Source organism: Bos indicus, chromosome 1, assembly GCF_029378745.1.
Source record: "Bos indicus isolate NIAB-ARS_2022 breed Sahiwal x Tharparkar chromosome 1, NIAB-ARS_B.indTharparkar_mat_pri_1.0, whole genome shotgun sequence".
NCBI classification, from domain to species: Eukaryota; Metazoa; Chordata; class Mammalia; order Artiodactyla; family Bovidae; genus Bos; species Bos indicus.
This window is the reverse complement of record NC_091760.1, coordinates 55138687-55162352: the sequence shown is the minus strand read 5'-3', so window position 1 is coordinate 55162352 and position 23666 is coordinate 55138687. Positions and strand designations below refer to the sequence as shown.

Genomic DNA, 23666 nt, shown 5'->3' with positions numbered 1-23666 from the left:
CTTTATAACTTGAGTAACTTTCCTGGTGACTCAGATGGTAAAGAATTTGCCTACAAGTAGGGAGATCCAGGTTCGATCCTTGGGTTGGGAAGTTATTTAGCAAACATAACTCCTTATCTTTCATTTATTAGCCATAGTTTTTAAAACAATGTAGGTTTAAATAAAAATTTATTGGTTGTACTATTTTCTAAATGGTTTTATGATTTATAAAGTCCTATTGGTTCACTGCATAGTCAGTTGAAGAGTTTTTGTAACATATTTCAGGGCTTCCCGGGTGGCTCAATAGTAAAGAATCCACCTGCTGACACATGAGACTCCGGTTCGATCCTTGGGTTGGGAAGATCCCCTGGAGTCGGAAATGACAACTCCCTCCAGTATTCTTGCCTGGAAAATTCTATGGACAGAGGAGCCTGGAGGGCTCCAGTCCATGGGGTCACAAAGAGTCAGACACAACATGACTGAGTGCACACCCACACAAACATATTTCAACTCCATCTGAGAAGCCAGTGATGCATCATTTTGTCCCTCAGGACAGAAAATGAAAAAGGTGAAATTAAACAAGAGGAACTCAAATTGACTGCATTCCTCTGACCAACAGATAGCTGGCAATTCCAGGAAAGAGCTCTTATTAATTAGACTGCATTAATTAGATACACAGAGGAAGCCCTCCTGGGGAGGAGTATGGTGGTCTGCAATGCTGCTCTCACTCCTTATCCCCAGCCACCCCACTCCCAAGGTGCCCTGACCTCAACTTGTCAGTGCTGAAACTCCCCAAGACCTAGACCATGAACTTGCTCCCAGGGGAAATGATGAGGATTATGTTGGGGGCAAATGGTTAGAGCCTGGAATAGTATTAATTATTCCTCGAGCTGGAGTATTCCTATAATCAACACTGGAAATAGGGAGCACATTTTTTAAGCTGTTCTTGTTAAAGACATAAGTCATGAGACTTCCTGAAGACTAACTGATGTGTTCCCAGAAGCTGGACGTAGAACTAGCAGTATGAAAGTACGACCATTAAAGAAAAGGGGAAAAAAAAAAAAAGGGAACTTTTGTCCATGAAGTTGATCCTAGGTGAAATCAGATTTCTGTACTAATCTTGGCATGTGAACATCAAATATTGTTGGGTGATGTGTTGAGAACAGACTCACGTCCCTTTGTGTTTATACATGATTGGAAATGGTAACCCACTCCAGTTTTCTTGCCTGGGAAATTCCAAAGTCAGGGGAGTCTGGTGGGCTGCAGTTCACAGGGTCAAAAAGTGTTGTACACAACTTAGCAACTAAATAATGGCAACGATAATGGTAAACATTCCTTATCAGATCTTGTCTCCACTCCTCTTCAAACTGCTGCCATATTAATTTGTCTTTTGGATGTTTTACTCTTATCTTTCAAAGAAAGTTTGTCTGTATCTGTAGTTGGTTGCAAAACAGAATATTGTCCATGCTAGACATCCTCTATTAATACCCAGTTACTAGTGCTGTGACAAATTTAATGAAAGTCAAAAAGAATAACTTTAAGCTTCCAGAGTTTGAAAGATATGAAACAAGAATAGATTAGCACTTATACATTTCTAAGAATTGGACTGTCTAGGAAAAAATCAAATTTTCTAAGAAAAACCAAGACACTGTTTACTATATTTTAGTTGAAAGAAGTAAATCAAATGTTGGGAAGTATATATTCACTGTTTATCATAATATACCAGAAAATTTTAGTGCAAGTAAAATTAAGGCTCCTAACCCATGTATGTTGTAGAGACAATCAGGGTCCTGGCATGGGCATAGATAACTTCACTATGTAACTGTTGTTTCAAGACAGAGGAATTCATTTATGTATTCAGAAAGTAGAACTTCTTAATGTCAAGAAAATAAACTGAGGGGTTTTGTTGTTGTTGTTGTTGTTGTTTTGAGAAGGTACCATAACTTTTTAAAAAATTAATTTTTATTGGGGTATAGTTGATTTCCCCTTCATGGATCACTGCCTTGTCATGGCGAAGGTGCTTGAGCCATATGGTGTAGGGCCACCCAAGACGGACAGGTCACAGAGAAGAGTTCTGACAAAACTTAATCCACTGGAGACCGGAGCGGAGCAGAGAGGATAGTCACTCCGTCATGTTCAACTCTTTGTGACCCCATGGACTGTAGCCTATCAGGCTTCTCCATCCATGGGATTCTCCAGGCAAGAATACTGGAGTGGGTTACCATTTCCTTCTCCAGGGGATCTTCCCGACCCAGGGATCGAATTCGGGTCTCCTGCATTGAAGGCAGATGCTTTAACCTCTGAGCCACAGGGAAGCCCCACTGGAGAAGAGAATGGCAAACCACAGCAGTATACGTGCCATGAGAACCCCGTGAACTGTATAAAAAACAAAAAGATATGACATGGAAAAATGAATTCCCCAGGCCAGAAGGTGTCCAATATGCTACCAGGGGAAACCAGAGGACAACTACTATTAGTTGTTGCTCCAGAAAGAATGAAGTGGCTGGGCCAAAGTGGAAACGATACTCAGTTGTAGATGTGTCTGGTAATGAAAGTAAAATCCGATGCTGCAAAGAACAGTACTGCAGTAGGAACTGCAGTAGGAACAGTAGGAACCTGGAATGTTAGATCCATGATTCAAGGTAAATTGGACGTGGTCAGAGCTTCCCTGTTGGCTCAGCATTAAAGCTTCTACCTGAAATGCAGGAATCGCTGGTTCAATTACTGGGTCAGGAAGATTCCCTAGAGAAAGAAATGGCAACCCACTCCAGTATTCTTGCCTGGAAAATCCCAATGGACAGAGGAATCAGGAAGTCTATAATCCATGGGGTCACAAGAGTCAGACATGACTTAGGACTAAACCACCACCAACAAGCAGGAGATGGCAAGAGTAAACATCAAATTTTAGGAATCAATAAACTAAAATGGATGGGAATGTGTGAATTTCATTCAGATAGCCATTGTATTTTCTCCTGGGGGCCAGAATCCCATAGAAGAAATGGAGTAGCCCACATAATCAATAAATGAGTCTGAAATGCAGTACTTGGGTGCAACCTCAAAAATGACAGAATGATCTTGGTTCATTTCCAAGGCAAACCATTCAAAATCACAGTAATCCAAGTCTATGCCTCAACCACTAATGCTGAAGAAGCTGAAGTTGATCTGTTCTATGAAGGCCTATAAGACCTCCTAGAACTAATGCCAAAAAAAAAAGATGTTCTATTCATCATTGGGGATTGGAATGCAAAAGTAGGAAGTCAAGAGATACCTGGAGTAACAGGCACATTTGGCCTTGGAGTACAAAATGAAGCAGGGAAAAGGCTAACAGAATTCTGCCAAGAGAATGCATTAGTCATAGCAAATACCTTTTTTCAACAACACAAGAGATGGTTTTACACAGCGACATCACTAAATAGTCAATGCCAAAATCAGATTGAATTCATTTTTTGTAGCCAAAGATGGAGAAGCTATATACAATCAGCAAAAATCAAGACCAGGACCTGAATGTGGCTCTGATCATCAGCTTCTTATAGCAAAATCCAGGCTTAAACTAAAGAAAGCAGGGGAAAACAGTAGGCCAGCCAGGTATGACTTAAATCAAGTCCCCTATGAATATACAATGGAGGTGTTGAGTACATTCAAGAGATCAAAGCTAATAAACACTGTGCGTGAAGAACTATGAACAGAGGTCCATAATATTGTATAGGAGCAGTGTACAAATCCATCCCAAAGAAAAAGAAAAGCAATAAGGCAAAGTGGTTATCTGAGGAGGCTTTACAAATAGCTGAGGAAAGAAGAGAAGCAAAAATCAAAGGAGAAAGGGAAGGGTACACCCAACTAAAGGCAGAGTTCCAGAAAATAACAGAGAGATAAGAAGGCCTTCTTCAATGAACAATGCAAAGCAATAGAGGAAAACAACAGAAGGGGAAAGACTAGGGACATCTTCAAGAAAATTGGAAATATCAAAAGAACATTTCTTCCAAAGATGGGCACAATAAAGGACAGAAACAGTAGACCTTATAGAAGCAGAAGAGATCAAGAGATGGAAAAAATACATAGAAGAACTATACAAAAAAGACTTTAATGACCCAGATAGCCACAATGGTGTGGTCATTCACCCAGAGCCAGACATTCTGGAGTGTAAAGTCAAGTGGGCCTTAGAAAGCACTGCTATCAGTAAAGCTAGTGCAGGTGATGAAATTCCAGCTGAGCTATTTAAAATTCTAAAAACAGATGCTATCAAAGTGCTCCACTTAATATATCAGCAAATCTGGAAAATGCAGCAGTGGCAACAGGACAAGAAAAAGTCAATCTTTATCCCAATTTCCAAGAAGGGTAGTACTAAAGAATGTGCTAACCACCAAACAATTGCACTTATCTCCCATGCTAGTAAGGTCATGCTCAAAAACCTGCATGCTAGGCTTCAGCATTACCTGAACCGAGAACTTTCAGATGTCCAAGCTGGGTTTAGAAAAGGCAGAGGAACCAGGGATGAAATTGCCAACATTTGCTGGATCATAAAGAAATCAAGATAATTCCAGAAAAACATCTACCTCTGTTTCACTGACTATGCTAAAGCCTTTGACTGTGTGGATCACAACAAACTGTGGAAAATTCTTTAAAGACATGGGAATACCAGACCATCTTACCCATCTCCTGAAAAACCTGTACATGGTTAAAGAAGCAACAGTTAGAACCTTGTATGGAACAACTGACTTTCAGGATTAAGAAAGGAGCAGGACAAGGCTGCTTATTGTAACCCTGTTTATTTAACTTATACACCAAGCATGAGAAATGCCAGGCTGGATGAGTTACAAGTGGAATCAAGATAGGCGGGGAAACATCAACAACCTCAGATATGTGGATGATACCACTCTAATGGCAGAAAGTAGAGAGGACCTAAAGAACCTCTTGATAAGGGTGAAGGAGAAGAGTAAAAGAGCCAGCTTAAAACTAAATATTAAAAAAAAAAAAACTAATATCATGGCATCCAGCTCCATCACTTTATGGCAAATAGGAGGCAAAATGGTGAAGGCAGTGACAGATTTCCTCTTCTTGGGCTTTAAAATCACTGCGAATGGTGACTGCAGCCATGAGATTAGAAGACGACTGCTTCTTAGCAAGAAAGCTATGACAAACCTGGACTGTGTGTTAAAAAGCAAATACATTACTTTGCTGGTTCGTGTAGTCAAGGCTATGGTCTTTCTGGTAGTCATGTACAATTATGAGAGCTGGACCAAGAAGGCAGAGCACCAAAGAATTGATGCTTTTGAACTGTGGTGCTGGAAAAGACTCTTGAGGGTCCCTTGGACAGCAAGGAAATCAAATCAGTCAATCTTAAAGGAAATTAACCCTGAATACACATTGGAAGGACTAATGCTGAAGCTGAAGCTCCAATGCTTTGGTCATCTCATGTGAATAGCTGAGTCACTGGAAAAGACCCTGATGCTAAGAAAGACTGAAGGGAGAAGGAGAAGAGGGCAATAGAGGATGAGATGGCTGGATGGCATCACCAATGCAATGGATATGTACTTGAGCAAACTCCAGGAGATGGTGACGGGCAGGGAGGCCTGGCATGCTGCAGTCCACGGGGTCATGAAGAGTCAGACATGACTGGGAACTGAACAGCAACAACATAGATTATTTACAATGTTGTGTTGGTTTCTATTGTACAGCAAAATTAATCAGTTATATATATATGTGTGTGTGTGTCTGTATATGTGTATATATATATATGTGTGCATATATATGTGAGTGTACACACACTGGGCATGACTGGGCAACTGAACAACAACAACATAGTTTATTTATAATGTGTTTGTTTCTACTGTACAGCAAAATTAATCAGTTTCATATATAAATATATATATGTGTGTGTGTGTGCTGCTGCTGCTGCTGCTGCTAAGTCGCTTTAGTCATGTCCGACTCTGCAACCCCATAGACAGCAGCCCACCAGGCTCCCGTGTCCCTGGGATTCTCCAGGCAAGAACACTGGAGTGGGTTGCCATTTCCCTGTGTGTGTGTACACACATGTATATATGTGTGTGTGTATACACACATACACACACACTCACATGTTCACTGTTTTTTTTTCTATTCTCATGTACATCATTAAAGATTACTGAGTAGAGTTCCCTGTGTTATACAGTAGGTCCTTCTTAGTTTTCTGCTTTACATATAGAAGTGTATATGTGTCACACCCCAATCTCCCAATTTATCCCTCACCCCTTCCCCTTGGTAACAATAAGTTTGTTTTCTACATCTGTGAAACTATTTGTTTTGTAACTAAGTCCCTTTGTACCATTTTCTTAGATTCCACAAAGATTTTATATTTTTATAAAAGTTAATGAGAAGATCCAACAGTGTATGAAACAGAGATAATTATATGTTATTCAATTTCTTACTGTTGATTTTAGCATCATTATTTCTTATCTTGACCTTATAAAAAATAAAACAGTTCTGTGCTTTTGTAAGTAAGTACTTACAAAAAAGTGCTTTTTTTGTAAGTACACACACATACACACATGAAAAGAAAGTGAAAGCGAAGTTCCTCAGTTGTGTCTGACTCTTTGTGACCCCATAGTCTGTAGCCTATAAGGTTCCTCCATCCAAGGAATTTTTCAGGCAAGAGTACTGGAGTGCGTTGCCATTTCCTTCGCCAGGGGATCTTCTCAACCCAGGGATCGAATCTGGGTCTCCCGCATTGCAAACAGATGCTTTTACCATCTGAGCCACCAAGGAAGCTCATATATATATACATCAGTTCAGTTCAGTTCAGTCGCTCAGTCGTGTCCAACTCTTTGTGGCCCCATGAATTGCAGAAAGTAGGGAAAACCACTAGACCATTCAGGTATGACCTAAATCAAATCCCTTATGATTATATAGTGGAAATGAGAAATATATATACATAAACATATATATATATATAGACTCAGGGTACAGTCCAACCTACATACTTTAACCTTCCAGTTTCAGAGCCATGGACAGCTTTCCTATTGTACATTTAATTCCTAATAATTACATATACAAATATATTAATAGTCTACTTGTTTTAACTATGTTAGTGGTAGAACTTGCCTCTTGTCTTTTTTTAACATTAGCACTAATGAAATCTTATCCTCAAGAATGAAAAAATTATATTTGTCATATCACCACTTGTATATTACTTCCTTTTTTGTCATTCACTTAGGCAATCAAATACCTTTGTTGAATATTTCTTTGCTTCTGTTTGCATCACCTTTATGTCTGTTCACGTCACTTCTACTTCTTCCCCTTTGCCTGCTTTTTGTTTAGCTATCATATAGTATCACAGATGCATTAGACTACACGAGAAGACATCTAAGCCAGAATTTATATCTGCTTAGTCATGAGGCTTATTTCCTCCCTGCAACTGTTTACTACCTGCAAAATGAGGAGGTTAAAACATATCAAAGTTGAACATAAAATTCTGTGTGTATGAGCATTTTTCTTAAGAAAAAGTCATTATTTATCAGCTTTTTGGAGTATTTTTTAAACCATAGCTGGTGTACCACTCAGACTAGCCAATCAACATTCACTTTTCCTTTTATTTTCTAAAATAACCCAGACAATAAGAAGAGTCATTTTCTACAATTCAGCTTCAAAAAATGTTCATATATTTCCAAAGAAGGAAAATTTCCAATGGTGTGTGTACTTAGTTAGCTTGAAACCTAATGCTGTCAGGTACAGAAATTCAGTAAGTATAACAACAAAACCCATTAGAAACCATGTTTAAATAAACAGAATATGGGTAATTTTAGAGTGCCATTAATACACTTAAAACAAAGGATGCAATATACAAAATATATTTAAAAATAAAAAGAAATACAGTGTGTTGAGGTGATAGAATACTATATAATAATGATTTTTAATCCAATTATTGATGACTTAATCTATATTACTATTAATGTTTGGAAAAATATGATGGTTGTACATGTTATTTATGTCAACATTTCAGACAATACATTTATTAAAAGCTAACATGAGTTTGCAGATGGACATATCTCCACCTCCAAAAAAAAAAAAAAATATATATATATATATACACACACACACACACATATATATATATATATATATATATATATATATATATATGGTGAAATGTGGCTTTTTCTCATAGTCTCATGGACAGAAGAGAATTATGTCGCCTGACCACCATGTAGCTTTATATGGTTAAGAAGGCCTGCCCTAAGGGACTATGTCCAGAAAGCTGTTTACTGGAATTTCACAGGGTAGGATACAAGAAATGGAATACTTCCAGTCATATCAGTAAACAAGAATTTGATAGTAATCAGCTATTCCAGATCTCCAAATGTAAATTCCTGAGCCCAAAGGGCACTCAGAAAGAATATCTATGTGATCGGGCAGCCACCAAGCTTCAGCCACTCCCTACAGTGAGCATAGAGGAACTCAGAATGTGAAAAACGCAGGATACTGTCCCCAGATAACTGAGATCATATGAAAAGAATGACTTCAGTGAGTCCAGACTCTTGCATCTTACCATACATACAAAAGCACTAAATTCCTTAACTTGGGATATCTGGTTTTCTTTAATTCACAAAATACTTTTGATGTTCAGACTACCTACCCTTTGGTGTAAACCTCTATATAATCTGATTCCTCCCCCCACTTCCTTGGAGCAGTTCTCCCAGGGTTACTTGAGATGCTATCTCCCAGGACTGAAGTCCTAAAAATTACCACAAAATAAAACATAACTCTCAACCTTAAGGTTGCAACTATTTTTTAAGTTGACAATATGATGCTAAAGAGCCTCATGATGAAAGTGAAAGAGGAGAGTGAAAAAGTTGGCTTAAAACTCAACATTCAGAAAACTAAGATCATGGCATCTGGTCCCATCACTTCATAGCAAATAGATGGAGAAACAATGGAAACAGTGACAATTTTTTTCTGGGGGGGGGGGGGGGGCTCCAGAATCACTGTACATGGTGACTGCAGTCATGAAATTAAAAGACGCTGCTTCTTGGAAGAAAGTTATGACCAACCTAGACAGCATATTAAACAGCAGGGACATTACTTTGCCAACAAAGGTCCATCTAGTCAAAGTTATTGTTTTTCCAGTAGTCATGTGTGGATGTGAGAGTTGGACTGTAAAGAAAGCTGAGTGCCGAAGCATTGATGCTTTTGAACTGTGGTATTGGAGGAGACTCTTGAGAGTCCCTTGGACTGTAAGGAGATCCAACCAGTCTATCTTAAAGGAAATCAGTCCTGAATATTCATTGGAAGGACTGATGCTGAAGCTGAAACTCCAATACTGTGGCCACCTGATGCAAAGAACTGATTCATTGGAAAAGACCCTGATGCCAGGAAAGACTGAAGGCAGGAGGAGAAGGGGACAACAGAGAATGAGATATTTGGATGGCATCACCGACTCAATGGACATTAATTTAAGCAAACTCTGGGAGTTGGTGATGGACAGGAAGGCCAAGCATGCTGCAGTCCATGGTGTCACAAAGAGTCATACAGAACTGAGCAACTGAACTGAACTGATGATGCTGCATGGATTGGAATTCTATTTTTCCAACCCTGACTCTAAGCAGGAACTGGCTGGTCATTCCAAGAGAAGTTTAAATCCCCTATGGCCACACTACACTGAATACCAATCTCTGCAGAGAAAATGTGTATACAGCCTGTTCACATTAGATAAACATAGGCACTGTACTAATTCACAGCATTAACTAATATTTTGCAGAGTATATTTCATGGAAATAAAGAACCAGTAAGCTCTACCTGGCAAATCCTAAAGAAACAACTGTTAGGATTTCATAGAGAGATTAGCAAATGATTCATACAGAAGGCAACAACTTTCTTTTATACCAACAACAACCACCAGAGTGTAATGGAGGGAAAATAGCACATTGATGACAGCAACAAAACCCTTTTCATAAAACACTTAGGGTTAGCCAAATAAGAAATATGCAAATCCTATATTTAAGAAAAGAGACAGAAAAAATTTTTTTAAATGTTTTCAAGGAGAGAAGGATGATTTGAAATTATCTCTATGTAATGTAGGAAGGAATACTGCAAAGGTGTCTTCCTCAAATTAACCTATAAATGGAAGTAAATCCAGTAAAATATAAAGTTTATTTTCAATGTTACAAGTCAATTCTAAAGTGTATGTAAAAGAATAAATAAATGAAATGTATGCAGATCACATGAAATCAAATATGACACCTCTTTCACTCTTTACCCTATATTCAGTTCAGTTCAGTTCAGTTCAGTCTCTCAGTCATGTACGACTCTTTGTGACCCTATGGAATGCAGCACACCAGGCCTCCCTGTCCATTACCAACTCCCGGAATCTACCCAAACTCATGTCCATCGAGTTGGTGATGCTATCCAACCATCTCATCCTCTGTCATCCCCTTCTCCTCCCACCCTAAATCTTTCCCAGCACCAGGGTCTTTTCAAATGAGTCAGCTCTTTGCATCAGATGGCCAAAGTATTCGAGTTTTAGCTTCAACATCAATCCTTCCAATGAACATTCAGGACTGATTTCCTTTAGGATAGACTGGTTGGATCTTGTTGCAGTCCAAGGGACTCTCAAAAGTCTTCTCCAACACCACAGTTCAAAAGCATCAATATTTCAGTGCTCAACTTTCTTTATAGTCCAACTCTCACATCCATATATGACCACTAGAAAAACCATAGCCTTGACTGAGTACAGGGTACTACTGGTGTGTGTGTGTATATACATGCACATGTGCACTCAGCTGTGTCTGACGTTTTTTGCAACCTCATGGACTGTAACCCGCCAGGCTCCTCTGTTCATGGAATTTGCCAGGGAAGAACACTAGGGTGGGTTGCCATTTCCTCCTCCAGGGGATCTTTCCAACCCAGGGATCTTATCAACTGTGCCACCTGGGAAGCCCACTCAATGTTATTAGAAGCACACAACTAATTGAATCAATGAATGAATATAGTCCAAGTAATTAATCTGTAATCTGTGGCAAATAGGTAACAAGAACCTACATATTCCTGAAAAAAAAAAAAAAATAGCATATCACATATAAGAATATTCCATGAGGTTACCCACCACCTGTTATGACAAAGCAGCATATTCTAGACTAGTATGGGCACCATGAATAAGTACAAAAGCAGAAAAATATGTGTTTAGACACCGTACAAAAGATAGTGACATGCCACAATCTTTGAAAGGAGGTAAAATCCCAGTTATGCTTGATTCTCTTCCCGGGAACAATTTTCCGACAATGGCATAGAAAGGAGGAGACCAAGCCAAATGTGGCAGTCTTTTAACAGAAACCACATAAAGACTTTACAGAAGAAAACAATTACACATCAGTATATTTCACTAATATAAATATAAAAATCCTCAACAAAATATTAACAAACCAAATCCAGAGATATAGTGAAAGTCGCTCAGTTGTGTCCAGTTCTTTGAGACTCCAAGGACTGTACAGTCCATGGAATTCTCCAAGCCAGAATACTGGAGTCAGTAGCTGTTCCCTTCTCCAGGGAATCTTCCCAACCCAGGGATAAGAGCCTTGTAAGAAAGAGACATTCCATCATCAAGCAGAACAATGACAAATACTCTAAAGAAAGTCCAAACAGAACTAGCTCATGTGATGTGGAGGGAATAATGGTTATTTAAACAACAAAACCTGCAAACTAGGATCAAGACAAATTCTGTGTAAATGTATAGAGAAAACAATACATAATTTTCTTTACAGAGCATGACTAAATCCCTTCAACTGAAACACCTCTCTGGCTACTGCTAGTACACTGAGACCCAGTAGACCATTAGTAGCCAATAGTGTGCTTAGATGGGCAAAAAAATTATCACATGGTCCCTTTACAGAATTCAGTGTTAATGAGCTTTAACTCTAATGTGTTAAGATTTCATAGGTTAAAATGTATGTGATTTGTAAGGAATAATTAAGGTTAAGGCAACAGAGAGAATGAGATGGTTGGATGGCATACCAAATCAATGGACATGAATTTGAGCAAACTCCAGGAGATAGTAAAGGACAGGGAAGCCTGACGTGCTGCAGTCTATGGGGTTATAAAGAGTTAGACATGATTGAGTGACTGAACAGCAACAAAGGTTAATCTGCAGCATTCGTTTCCAGATAAACAGCATTTGTTCTTCAATGAACCAACTTAGTTGTAAATTTTGCTTTTACTTCATCATACTTCCAGCACTTACATTCCCCAACCCCATGAGATCCAGAAATCAAGATCACTAATACAAAGCTGGTTTTCCAGGTAATAAATCTTTCGGAAAAATGAAAAGAGCCTTACTGTGTCAGAGATAACAGACCTGGAGAAATAGCCCTCACAACCAATTTACTGTCTTGGAAACTTGGAAGGATAAGAATTGCTTAAGAAAGGAGAGAATATCTATTTCAGTCTCTGAACTACCTTTCCTTTGCTTCATCTCAAATTTAAGGCATTTAGTCTAAGACTGATAGTGTTTTCATCCTGGCTATAATGTCATTCCTGGGCTTTGCCCTCCGGAGCATTCTTTGTCCTTTCTAGTCTCCACAATACATGGAGAGGGGACTGGTTAGGACAGGATGCATTGTATTAGTTTACTGATTAAAATCAGCTGGTTGTGGCTCAGCTATGCTATTCCAAAGCACAGGGGAATCTAGAAGGCCAGCAGAAAGAAAAGTCAGGGTATTTCTCCCTCCCCTTCCCACTCAAACTCAGGCAATGTCTCTGGCATTCACTGCATCTCCTATGTGGCTTCAGCTCTCACCAGACAGGTAACTGGGTGACTCCAACCCCTTGATCCCTTTAACCATGCTGTCTCCCCTTACTGCTCTAATCTAGTACTGGTGATGGTGGCTTCCTGCTGCTGCTAAACTGAACTGCCTCACCATCCCATTTGTTTTCTACCCATTTAGTTGATGCCCTGAATATATTATTTCTAATTTAAATACTTGAAAAGGTTTCTATTTTCCTAGATAGACTCTGACAATCACTCTTCATAGGAAGACACACATCAAAATAAAATTCTAAGAGTTTCCTGCTAAGAAAAAGACTAATTGTTCGTCAGCACATAGTAAGAATACGTCCCTTTAGATGGCATTTGTGGGGTTTGTTCGTAGTAGTTTTTACTTCTTTTGCTACTGGCTCTGCACTTGCTAAGAGGACACTGTGATTTCTCTTACTTTTGTTCTTGCCTGCAGGCTCGAACTGAGAGATCTACAAGTGTTGTCCCAGAACTTACTAGACCTTTTGATTTCAATACTAACTTACTTTTGTAGATGCTTTATAGCTACTTCTACAATCCTTACTGATTCCTACAAATAGTGGACATCAGCTGTGTTTGGCTGATCAAAATTCTTTCCCTTTTAGTCTGGTAAATAAAGATAGGTTTTCTAGAGTGAATTGATTCCATTAAAGGAATAAGAGAACACTCCTCCTCTCCTGACCACAATAGTGGTCATATTACCTGAGCTGGGCCAATGGGAAAAGCCTGTACTCTGACCACAGTGACTGGGTAAGTGATTTGCAAGTTTAACAAGAGGCCAGTAAGAGCCCATACTCCCACCCCATGCTGGACTATTATGACCACCATAGCCTCTTCCAATTGGATCTGATATGGCAGACCTGAAGATGCACTGCTCAGATCCTTCTACGAGGAAAACATTCATACAAGGGCTGAATCTAAAGTTATTAGTGCTTTCAGGATCTTACCTAAGTTTCTAAACTCATCTCCACCTGAGATTATGCACTTCCCAGACAGGCTGCCTCCAGCAACTGAGCAAGGTGAGGTAAAAAGGGCTCATTCTTAGGAAACTGACAAGCTAATTTTTCCAGTTCTCAGTAGGGTTGAGGCTTTGTTGGACATGAATCCCAGTTAAACTAAGAACAGCATGGCAACCCAGGACCCAGACCCCTTGGACAGAACGTCTAGGTCATGACTATAGGCAGGACATTAAAGTGAGCAAAGATGATAGTTAAGATTAAGAAAAATTTAGGATGAATACTAGAGGGGGAGAAAAAGTACCAGTTATGACCCCCACACACACACTCCCAAGACAAACTTCAGTGACAGGTGCTGTGGTTCTTCCCACTAAACGCTCTTCCAAATATAGCTTTAAGTAGAGCTGAGCAGCACAACAGGTAAAATGTAGCAAACATGAAGATCCCCTCTGAGGGTATAGCTTTCTGCCCAAGTGGACAAAGTGCAGTCAGCAGACAGTCTCCAACCATTGGCTCCTTCAGGGCCTGATGCAGTTCTGTAGTCGCTGAGATCCAACCTTGCTGCAGGTCACACACTTCCCAGGGTGGCATGCTTCTAGTAACTGAATAAGGCAGGGGTATGAAGGCCCAGCTATTGGGGCCTGTGCTGTGGGTGCTTACTTGCTCAGTCGTGTCTGACTCTTTGTGACCCCAGGGTCTGTAGCCCGCAAGGCTTCACCGTCCATGGGAATTCTCCAGGCAAGAATACTGGAGTGGGTTGCCATTCCCTTCTCCAGAGGATCTTCCCAATCAAGGGATCGAACCAGGTCTCTGGCATTGCAGGCAAATTCTTTACCATCTGAGCCACAAGAGAAGCCTGATGTGAGATAATTCTAAAAGGCCACTCATTCCAAATTTCCTTATCACACTGCTTGAAGATTTGCTGAAACTAAATTTCAACTTGACAACTCCCTCTGCCCAATCCTGTTTCCCCTCTTCTTCCTCTCACAGGTGTCGATTCCTAATAAATAGCATGGACCACAAACTCCATCTTTGTATCTGCTTTCGAAGAATGAAACCTTTGACCACTGCTAAGCACATGAGATTATTGGACCCCTGGTCATCATCTGACCAGCACTTCCAAGTGAAATTGACACTGATGACACCATCTGAGATCCATGTTGTGCTTCAATCCATGCCTAAAGCCAAACAGAATCCTGGACTTTGCACTTTTGTAAGTCAGTAAATTTAAATTATTATTATTGATACTACCTGTATATGTATCAGTTCAGTTCAGTTTAGTCTCTCAGTCGTGTCCAACTCTTTGTGACCCCATGAATCGCAACACGCCAGGCCTCCCTGCCCATCACCAACTCCCAGAGTCTACCCAAACACATGTCCATTGAGTTGATGATTCCATCCAACCATCTCATCCTCTGTCATCCCCTTCTCCTCCTGCCCTTAATCCCTCCCTGCATCAGGGTCTTTTCAAATGAGTCAGCTCTTTGCATCAGGTGGCCAAAGTATTGGAGTTTCAGCTTCAACATCAGTCCTTCCAATGAACACCCAGGACTGATCTCCTTTAGGATGGACTGGTTGGATCTGCTTGCAGTTCAAGGGACTCTCAAGAGTCTCCTCCAACACCACAGTTCAAAAGCATAAATTCTTTGGTTCTCAGCTTTCTTTATAGTCCAACTCTCACATCCATACATGACCACTGGAAAAACCATAGCCTTGATATGTATAGGGGATTTCAAATATACTTCTATCATGTATAAGTATACAGTCTTGATTAACAAAATACAAAGACCACCAAATTTATTTTTAAAATGAAAATGAAGACAGACTATGAATGTTTATGAAAGAAACAGAATTTCGTTCCACCATGTCTTGTCCTAAAAAAAGACACACTGATTCTGGGCTTAGTCTCTTCTATTCCTAACTCAGTTAACAGAAAATATGAATCTTTATCACCATTTACCTCTACAAGGTACTTGGTTTTCGACCATTTCCCAGGAAACATCTGCCCAGCTTTTAAAATGCTGTTTTAAAAAACATTACAGGCATAATAGACGGCTTCTTATCATGTGTAAAGCCCAGTAGAAAAGCAAGAGTAGTAAAAGAAATAAATTATATAGATGGATTAACATGCCTCTGCAACTGACAAGCAGGTGAGTCTACTTTCAACATACTTTATAGTCCATAGTTTATAAGCAGCCTTGAGGGATGGATTTCTTGCCACTTTATTATCTAAATACATGGATTAACCATATGAATAAAGAAAATACCTGTGGGAGAAATCTTGAAAATATTCATAAATATTACTTAAAGTTTCTATTTGAAATGCCAATTTTCAAAAACAGAAGAATGGAAAATAAAGTGTAATACTAAAATTCAACAACTACAACACACAATCTGCAATCCTAGTAGATCATTACTATTATCCTGTATTCTTAAGTGACAACTGTGTGTAGCATAGGTGAAGCAAGTTGCTCAGAGTAACGATGAATAAATCATGAACCTGAAAATTGTTGTCAGTTTCTCTATCACTGGGGTCAAGAGTAATGGCACCAGGCTAGTCTCACTGCACTGCTTTTTGGGGGAATAGACACATAAACTGTGAAGGGTCATACAATGGAGTACCACATAGCAATAAAAGGAAATGAATGAACAGACAAAGCTGATGATAACAGAAACCGGAATCATTAGACCATGAACACATTGACTGATGTGACACCCCATAGAGTAGCACAGAGAAATTCTAGGGTTATATATACCTAAATATGCCACCATCCTGACACTCTACTTAAACTTATTCATCCAATTTTGAATTGCTGATTTCAGTTTCAGTAACAGAGTTTCTCAGATTTGTCTGTGTTCTGAGATTTTGCACTATAATCAGAAACATGTATTTATAAGCAAACCAGAAAAATCATTTATGTGCTCATTAGTAATCATATCAGCTAGTAACTACATAGGTTCATGTCACCTTATGGAACAAACAGATTATTTTAAAGTGAGGTAAAAAATCAATTTTTATAAATGAAAGTCAATTTGAATTCTACTTTCAAAATTTATTTTTGCTCACTTCTCCATTCAAATCAACCCCAAAATTAATTATCTGAAATTACATAAATGTTATGCTTCCTAAATATATTCCTTTAATAAAACTTGCTATCTGCTGTATGAGTTTCTCCCTTTTCTTCTTTTTGCTCAAAGCTATTCCACTGATGGACAGAAGAAAGTTCTGCTTTCTTTTGTTTTGTTTTACTTATTAGGGTATTTGATAGAGAGTAACTAGAAGAACAAAAAGACCAAGTAGAAATCATTCAGAGTCAGGCCCCCTTCTCTGAGCCAGACATCATTTATGAGGCTTGCTAATCCAAGGCTTTACTAGAAAACCTTGATTATTAGAGGTTTAGGACTCTGAAAGTCTTGTTAACAACCTCCCTAAGCAGACTGAGAACTTGGGAAAATTGCAATCTCTTTCTAGACTGCATTTTAAACAAATTTCTCCCTGACTGTTTTTCAGAGCTAACATATTTCTGTGCTTGGAAAATTGAACAAACAACTGGATTCTGGCCTTGCAAAGGTCTCTTCTTTGTTCAGGATGGTGGCATTTCAGCTACCACAAGTCATCCACATTTTGAGTCTCAGAATTTCCCAGGCCACCCTTGAAAACAAGGTCAGACATATTTCTGTGAAGAGAAATGATGTTCCCCATGCTAAATTAAAACAACTCTGATGGCCAACAGGCACCTGAAAAGATGCCCAATATCACTGATTACTAGACAAAGGCAAATCAAAACTACAAAGAGGTATCACCTCACACCAATCAGAATAGCAAACATTAAAATGTCCACGAATAATAAACGTTGGAGAGGATGTGGACAAAAAGGAACCCTCCTACATTGTTGATGTGAATGTAGATTGGTACAGCCACTCTACAGAACAGTATGGAGGTTCCTTTAAAAAAAATATATATAGTTATCATATGATCCAGCAATACCACTCCTGGACACATATCTCAAGAAAACTCTAATTTGAAAATATATATGTGTCCCAATGTTCACAGCAATACTATCTACAGTAGCCAAAATGTGGAAGCAACTTAAATGTTCACTGACAAAGGAATGACTAAAGAAGGTGTGCATAAAGGCAAGGAACTAGTACGCAGCCATAAAATAAATGAAACAATGCCAGTTGCAGCAGCATGGATGGACCTAAAACTTATCATAGTAAGTGAAGTAAGTCAGACAAACATTATATGAGATCACTTATATATGGAATCTAAAAAAAAAAAAAAAACCATATCCAAAACGGAAAGAGATTCACGGACACAGATAACAAACTTATGGTTACCAAAGGGTCGGGAGCTGGAGATGAGGAGGTAAATTAGAGGTTGGGATTAATATATACACATTACATTTCAAATAGGTAAACGACAAGGACCTACCATACAGCACAGGGAATCATATTCAATATCTTATAATAACCTATAATAGAAAGAATCTGAAAAATAGCATATATATATGTGTGTATAACTGAATCACTTTGCTGTACATCTGAAACTAATATCACACTGTAAATTAACTGTACTTCAATTTTTAAAAATCCATTTAAAAATTCATGATGACCTCATATGCATTAAAACTTCACTCAGAGCAATATAATTTTGACTCCCTGTTAAGAGAAGGAACTGAATCTTTCATGTACTTTATTCTGTGTGAGAGCTAAAAAAAAATAGTATTACTTATTAACAGTGAACATAATTATGTAATTATTACAATGCTTCCCTGGTGGCTCAGCTGGTAAAGAATCCGCATGCAATGAGGGAGACCTGGGTTCAGTCCCTGGGTTGGGAAGATCCCCTAGAGAAGGGAAAGGCTACCCACTCCAGTACTCTGGCCTGGAGAATTCCATGGACTGTATAGTCCATGAGATCACAAAGAGTCAGACACAACTGAGCAACCTTCTCTAGGCACTATTACTATGCTAGACACATCATAAGTGTCCAATACATTCTCATTGATTGACTGACATGTAAATGAACTGTGTGATTCTTTATGATATTTTATAGATTTGATAGTTCAGAAAAACACATTATTCATTCAACAAATAAGCAAAAGTCTAGCACCTAAATGTCCAGCTCAATTGTTCTGTCCATCCTTTGGTGTGGGTGAGAGGCTATTTAACCTAGATTCAACTGATCAGAGTTATGTACACTTGACCTTCCATAACACAAATAAAGCAGAATTAAGATAGGTACAAAAGAGAAATGACAAGTCAACATCCAACTCCCAAAATCTACACAAAGAAGCATTTTTAGTACTGAACTACCTGATGTTCAAGTATCTGCAGAAAGGAAAAAAGGGACCTGGTTCTGGCCCTATAGGACTTTACAGTACACAAAATTCTAATCTCCAGAATCAAAACTATTAAAAGATAAGGTAATTGTGATATACAAAGTTTAAAGGTGAAAGTGCTTTCAGTTGAAGCTGATTGAACACATGATTGAAATGGATGGGAGGAGAGAAGTCAGGGAACTTGTTCACTTACCCTGACACAGGGAAGAAGTTGTTGGGTTTTTCTTTTTTTTTTTTTTTTAACTGACATGCCGCCAGACCGCCGCGCGTCCCGTCGGCCCCGCGCCGCCCCCGCGCCGCCCCCGCGCCGCCCCCGCGCCGCCCCGCGCCGCGCCGCCCCGCGCCGCCCCGCGCCCCTCCTGCGGCCTGTTGGGTTTTTCTAAGTGTTGTTTCAGTTTTATTTTGTTTTTGCCCTTTGGTGGTGGTTTAATTGCGTCCAATTCTTATGACCCCATGGACCGTAGCCTGCCAGGCTCCTCTGTCTATAGGATTTCTCAGGCCAAAATACTGGAGTGGGTTACCATTTCCGTCTTCAGGGATCTTCCCAAGCCAGGGATTGAACCTGCATTGCAGGGTCTCCTGCATTGCAGGCGGACTCTTTCCTTACAGGTGGATTCTTTACTGAGTAAGCTATAAGGGAAGCATTTGCCCTTTAGTCTTTGTTTAATCCTCATACTCTGTTTTCAAGAAAGAATCTTTTTCCTAGAAAAAAAGCTCACCAATTCAATATTGCTAATTTATCTGTACTTGAAATGCCATCTGCAGGATATTAGATAATTATCCTTTTTAATGCCAAATTTACATAGGCTGGCCAATTTCTTGGTTACTTAAATAATACTGCTACCCTTGGATAAAGACTCGCCTACATGAAAAACAGTTTTACTTTTGGTCACACTGGTCAGCCCAAGTTGGAAAAGGTATAGAGAAATACTCTAAACACTGACTTCCTGACATTGAGTAAATTTCATGAAATCCTAAGTGGTTATTCTAATATTTGAATAGGAAGCTATACAGACATTTCTGATAGACTCACTGGCACTACTCTTGATCAGTACTGAATGAGTTGTTCACTGGCAAAACAGAAGCCACCCTATGAATCATGGATGTAAAGGGTTTTATAAAGAATTAAGGGCTTATACTTTTCTTAGAAGAAATGGGAGAGCAGAGATCAGGGAAGCTTCCACCAAAAGTTAAGAGAGCTGCCTCTAAAAATTAGAGGGCTTGTCTCAGCCCCAAACACTAAAGCTACTGATAAAAGATTTTGTCTAAAAGATGCTGCAATTCTATAGTATCTCTGGAAAGATCCAATGAACTGACTTTAAGTGAGTCCACTTAGCTGTGGTTCTCAAGGGCTCAACTTTTGAGAATATGTCCTTTCATGGGAAAGCTCAAATCTGGGACTCCACAAGAAAGAGGATTCTGGGAAATATAGTTCCCAGCTTCTTAAGCTCAGATGCAACTTTAGACAAGAGTGTCAGGTCCCCACTGGACTGCAAATGGTGCAATACAAGTCCCCCTCAAAATATGCTTCACTTTCTAAAATACTGTTCCTGATAAGATATTACTACCTTAAAAGATATTACTTTAAGACACTACCTTAAGATATTCCTACCTTATTACTACCTTTATGTTCCATTTAAAAGAGAAGAGGAATCTGAGGAGAAAAAAGTGTGAGAAACACACCATATTTTAACACTGGTTTGGAAATTAATAATGAACAATAGCATAGAAAAGTACTAAAAAGCTGAGAAGAAAAAGTAAGTCTGACTTCATTTAACCCGACACTTCATACTTATTGGATCAAAGAGTTCTTTTTCTTTTCATGGAACACTTCTTAATAAAGTTCCACAGTGAGCCATTATATAAGCCCTCATTCTAACGGATGTTTTCAGCATCCTTGAAGATTATTAATCAAACTGTGGTTAAATGAAGCATACGAATGAATGAATTTATCTCTTCTCCCTTCTGACACTCTACTGAAATCATAGTATTGGTATTTTTAAGGCATAAGCCCCCAAAACCAAAAGAACTAGAAAGAAAAACATCAAAGATGACAGATTTCGACAGTTTTGAAAGATAGATAATAAATGCAAAATTAGTGACTAGGGAATGTGATTTAAGATATTTAACAATCAGCATGACCTGTGTAACAGCCAATCAGAAGGGAAACCAGGAAAATTTAGAGCTAAGTCTTGGTAGCTCCCTGCTGGGCTAGATAGTAACACTTTCACTGATGGATAGTGGAGAGCTGAAAGCCCCAGGGAGATAATTTGGGGCTATGGGAGGTAGGGAATACTCAGTAGGTTACGGTTTGAAACTATTTATGAATTGATGCAGAAGTATTTCAGGAATTTAACAGTTGGTAAACCATTCCAGGAAGAAGGCATTCAGGTCAGAGTGGTGAAAGCCTTAAACTTTGTATGTATAAAATACAGTCTGAGCCTGTATCACAGTGACTGTGACCGTAATAGAAGAAGTTCTATTGGCATGCATGCCAGTGCTTTATAAGCTATAATATGCTATCCACACATACTATTTGTTAAATATCATTACTATGTTAATATTTCTCCTTTATAAGCTAAAAAACACTAAATGCATACTATTTATTATGTTAAATATTGTTAATATATGATAATATTTCTCCTACAACTGCCAGCATGGTGCTTGCTTCTTAAAATTAGGAAATTACTAGAAAATTCCATACCCTTTTTTGCATTTCCATTTTGTTTCATGTTCACAAATAAGAACAAAAAAGTATATTTACAGCAAGAATATATGCTCTAAGTGATTCCTCAAATGTATTCTCAGTAAACAAAGCTAATCTCTCTTAAACTGGCCCAACAATCCTAATACCACTAGGATTCCTATCAGAATAAACTCTTACCTTCTGGAATCACCTTTCCTCAAATATGAGTAGCTGCTCCTCCACTGTCACCACCTTTCCCACATGTACACACACAAATCATGTACCTGCCTGCCATCTCTGCCTCTCCTGACTCTCAATAAATGTGTGTTGGCTCTTTCTTCAACAAACACATGCCCCAGCAACTTTAAAGGGCTGCCCACAAACTAAGAGAAGGCAATGGCAACCCACTCCAGTACTCTTGCTTGGAAAATCCCATGGATGGAGGAGCCTGGTAGGCTACAGTCCATGGGGTTGCAAAGAGTCGGACACGACTTAGTGACTTCACTTTCACCTTCACAAACTAAAGACTACTTTGAAAGGTATGGAGGGAAATCTTTGTTTTTGTTGCTTCACTCCTAAGCTTTCATTATTATTATTATTTTTTTAATAGAACCTACTGTATCCAGGATTCTTGACTTTACTCTGAAAAATTACAGGAAAAAATTAACATTACTATTTAGCTAAAGATTGTTAAGGCTGAATACTTGACATATTCTCAAAATTAAGTAACAATAATTTGTAGACATCATTAGACATTTCTAGCTACTTGTAGAAGGACAACTCAGGTAAAAGTTTAAGTGGGCTGCTGGTTGAAATGGAAATCTGTTTTATTGTCCTTTGGATTCACACGTTAATTTAACCTCAATAACTCTGTTAAACACTAAACAGAATTCTTTCTCTCCTTTTTTTTCTTTTTTGATCTTTTAAAATTTTATGATTATACTTTGGCCATACTGACCTCTCACAATCCTGCCATCTCACCTCTCATGATCCTGCCATCTCATCCTGCTGAAAACACAAGATGCCACTGAACTATTTATTGTCTAAGCTTTCATATTCATGGACCAATTGCCCCAAGAGATTTTTTTTAAAACTTTATTACAAGGAATTGGCTAGTACAATTGTAAGGGCTGTACATAGTACATAGGACAGGCCATCAGGAAGGGAAAATGACACACAGGCTGGAATCCCATGAGAATGGACTGAAGCTCTCTGTCGACAGGCAGCAGTCAGGAAAGAAGATCTAGAAGAAAGGGAGCAATTACCGAGCCGGAAGCTGTGTGGAGCCCTGGCTTTAAAGAAATCTTAAATCTTCTTTTAAAGGCTTTCACTCAGATTAAGTTAGGCCCACCCCACTTTCTCTTTATTAAAGTCTAGTGATTAAGGGACCTTAACCACATCTGTAAAATCCCTTCACAGCAGCACCTGGCTTAGGGTTTTCATTAAATACAAGAAATATGCATATGCTACAAAATGACCACTGTCTTCCTAATCCCATGAGAGGATATCCTTTAAAACCTACCCTACACATATACATATGCAATAGAGAAGTCTGAGGACTGTAGTTCACTGAAGCCAAATTACCATCAAAAAGCCATAACACTGAACATATGATATGTAGGACATAGATGACACAATTGCTGCTCTTAAAGAAAGAATAAAGGCTTATGTAAATAAAATAATTTTCTATCTCCCCCAATGCCTGGCTCTGTGCTATATACATAACAGATACATAATAATTACTTAAAGAAATAATTGGTGGTCTCAGCTAATTTCTACCCAATTTAACTATGACTGATTTGAGCACTGAACATGAAGTACTGTTTAATGAGTACACTGATTGGTCTGCATAAGATGATATCATAGGAAGCAAGATTTGAGTTAATGGCAATATTGTTTTTCTCAGTTCTTTTTCTATTAAATACATACTAAATGGGTCTTTC

The 23666-nt window shown here is 38.8% G+C and overlaps 1 long non-coding RNA gene across 1 annotated transcript in view; it reads right to left on the bottom strand.

Moving 5' to 3' along the window:
* The window catches only part of LOC139178924 (uncharacterized), a 56245-nt gene extending 36934 nt beyond the window's left edge, over positions 1–19311 (bottom strand). Inside the window, exon 1 of the long non-coding RNA XR_011563334.1 lies at positions 19231–19311. This is a non-coding gene — a long non-coding RNA (uncharacterized lncRNA). The remainder of the gene's footprint in view (positions 1–19230) is intronic.
* Positions 19312–23666: the final 4355 nt, after the last annotated feature.